Source organism: Ambystoma mexicanum (assembly GCF_040938575.1).
Source record: "Ambystoma mexicanum isolate Mex_15411 chromosome 12 unlocalized genomic scaffold, UKY_AmexF1_1 Mex_chr12_unloc.2, whole genome shotgun sequence".
Lineage (NCBI taxonomy): Eukaryota > Metazoa > Chordata > Amphibia > Caudata > Ambystomatidae > Ambystoma > Ambystoma mexicanum.
The window spans coordinates 11,735,162-11,738,469 of record NW_027182323.1 but is presented as its reverse complement, the minus strand read 5'-3'; the positions used below and the strand labels follow the sequence as shown (position 1 = coordinate 11,738,469).

General features: G+C 45.9%; 1 non-coding gene across 1 annotated transcript; it reads left to right on the top strand.

Annotated features, from left to right (window-relative positions):
* The first annotated feature begins 1,422 nt into the window (after positions 1 to 1,422).
* TRNAH-GUG (transfer RNA histidin (anticodon GUG)) lies at positions 1,423 to 1,494 on the top strand. The gene has a single exon. It is a non-coding gene; the product is annotated as a tRNA-His (tRNA).
* The last annotated feature ends 1,814 nt before the right edge of the window (positions 1,495 to 3,308 follow it).

Genomic DNA, 3,308 nt, shown 5'->3' with positions numbered 1-3,308 from the left:
GGAAATCTCCAGCGTTCCCTGTAGGCCAGTCCACCCCTGGTTCCCTGGGCCAAGGACTGATGTTTATTTCTTTATTTTTGCATTTATAAAGCACACCTAACCCGTAGGCATCTAGGCGCTTAACTTACATAGTATTACACATGTTATACAGAAAAGATGATTGCTAAGTGGTACCTTGCCATGTTGAGGCCAGAATCCAGAGGAGAGGGTGAAGGTCAAGAAGCAGTCCATAGCAGACCAGAGGATGCCCAAATGTCTGAAACCTCTTGAACACATATGTGGGCAAAATATGGCAGTCTTCCTCCTAACGAGAGATTCAGATGAATTCAGACCACCGGAGGAAGACACCCCACATAGTCATGCCAGGATGTTGGCAGAGGCTGCAAAGTTGTGGCTTAAGAATAGAGAAACTCCCTCTGCCAAAACCACGAGCTTTGAAACCCTCATTCTGGAAAACCAAGGCTGGACGGCAGAGCTCATAGTGGTACAGACCTCTTCTAGGGGTGGAGGTCTTGGCGTTGATGATGGAGCAAGGCCAAATTCCTTCTGAGCTTGCTTGACCAGATCACCTATCATCTGTTCGAAAAGCTTCAAGACATGGAAAATGTCCTTTAAAAAGTGTGTGGGGAGGGATATGGGAAGTGAAGTCAAAGAAATTTAATATATATCCCAAAGTGAGTGTTGTCTAGTATAAAAGGTGTACCTAAGCATCTGTAACAAAACATGTCTCTTGGGACAGATGGTCAGAACGAGAAATTTTACGGAATTATGGAACGAGATGTGTGTGGTTTTGTAGGTATCTGACCTCACAGGTGCGTCTCGCGCTGCGCTGCGAGTGCGGCCGTTTCTTTTTTTTTAATTCCTTGAAAATAGTTTTCTGCTACAGGGTCCCCATTCCACCAAAGCAGACAACAACGCCTTCGCAACTGATGTCTGAAACGAACATGGGTCGGACTCCGAGAGCCTCACAGGTAGTGCCCGCCTTAGCGGTGGGTCCAACTCATATATTGAGGAATTATGGGATATGCAAGAGGGACTGGAGGTAGCGACCAGTGTGCAGTTTAACCGTCACTAACTGTAGACATACACGTGGACGTCTCCACTCATGCGAGAAAGACAGTCTTCTCTGTACTGTGTCTCAGTTGTGATCACATCCGGTGTCCGTTTGTTTACGAACATGCTTCCTCTCGCCTTCGCGGCTACTGAGGGAAGGGGCGGAGCGCAGAGAGCGTCAAAGCAGGCATGTGCAGGAGAGACACGGTGACCCTATAATGAATGCAAGAACTGCAGCGTTGTGTCTGTTTCATTATGTAGTTTTATAATTCTCAAACCATAAATTATAAACGCTTTAACATGGCATCATCGACTCTTTCAGGGTCATCAGAGCTATTTCCAAGAGTTAGCACGGAGCCCAAGTAGCTCGCCGTGATCGTATAGTGGTTAGTACTCTGCGTTGTGGCCGCAGCAACCTCGGTTCGAATCCGAGTCACGGCATTGCGGTGAGGCAATGTCACGGCAATTGGGCGGTAATAATTTTTTTAAATTTTGTAAATGAATTGAGATTTTAAGGCCATGTTGCTGTGAAGTGTTTTTGAGTTTAGATATGATGAAACGATACATCCAGATGTTCCTATGGAAATCGTTCGGACTACTCATTGAAAACTTAATTTGTTTCGAAAGAATGTATGTTTATTTAATTCTTAATAATCTGCATGAAACCCAACTTTATAAAAAAAAATGTATGGGTTTCCAAAATGTGCTTGAGAAAAGAAAACCTTAGTATGTTTGTAGTAAATAAAAACGTTTGCACTGAAAAATTCTATTTGTCTGGTCTTTATTTTTTTTTATCGCAAACAGAAAAGTCACAGGCTATGGTTTCAGACAAGACAAAGGGCCTCATCACAAATTGGGCGGTATCCCGGCAGTTAATCCGCCAGGATATCGCCCAACGCAATTACCGTTACCGTAACTTCGTCCGGGGTCCCAAGTTGGGGTGGTGGTTTAAGTCCACATTTTTTAAAGTCCATAGGACTCAATGGGACCTTTTTGGTGTAACTACCGCGGTTGTAATTGTGCCGAACATGGGCGTAAAGTCGGCGCATTCACCTCGAGGTGAATACTGTGTTTTTCCCCCAAACTATAGATTGGGCGGTGTGGTATTGCGGCAGTAATAGTGTTACTGCTGGATTTTTACCGTACCGCCCAACCACTGATGAGGCCCATAGAAAGTTGCCAACAATTGTAAAACTGCATTGCAAATGCTGGGCCACAAGCACCAAAATGAAATTTGTTTTCAGATTGAAAGCCAGGTGTGGGGAGATCACATGATCGCGGGAGCATGTTCTTGCGAGATCTCGGCATAACGGGATCTCGCGAGCCCACGCTCCGCGGGAAAACGTTCCCGCCAGTGTTGATGCAGCGGCAGACCAAGCAGGTCATGCCACAGCGCTGCTCCTGATAAGGAGGCAATAACAGGAGTTTTTGAGCAGCCTCCAGTCACAGCTTCTAGGGCATAAATCCACAGCCACAGGAGGCTACATGGGGGCCCTAGAAGCTTGCAGCGTGCCATCATTGTGCACACCTTTCCCACAGTGAGTTAACTGGGAAGCCATGAAGTTGAATTGAACCGAACTGTGAGTAAATGTTAGCCCCGAGTTAAGGCAGTTTAAGGTCTACCCGTTTGTCTTACAATAAAGGCAGTTGGAACCCCTTACAGCATCCTGTCGTCCTTTAAGGCCACAACACCAGGTCTGTCTTAATATCTCATACCTTCGGATTAATTACCAGTAATCTTCATTACTCCTAGTCATACTCTTCCATGTCACAGTACCTGTGAGGTACCTACCTCAATGCCAGAAACCCTTACTTTATTTCAATTGTTTTACATGCCCCGCACCTTACCATTTGGGAGTACAACAACCACAGTGCCCCAGCATACTTCAGTTAATTACCACTCAATTGGCCCACTTCATCTACATACATGCCAACATTCAGACACAGCTGGGAGGGAGCTTTCCAAAGGGAAATCGGGAGATCAACAATTCCCCATAGGAATGCATTGGGGCTACAGCTATTTCAGGCGGGAGACAGGCGCCGCTGCTGATTTTTCACTGAAAAATCGGGAGTCTCCCGCCTAAATCGGGAGGGTTGGCATGTATGCATCTATGGGTTCGGGGTGGTGAGGCCAGATCATATAAGTAATGTGACGAGGAAGAATGGGACTAGTAGTATTGAAGTTTATCTCTAAGTAATCTGATCATTACCTCCACATCCCTCTTCCTCGTCCCATTGCTCACTTGTGAGGCATA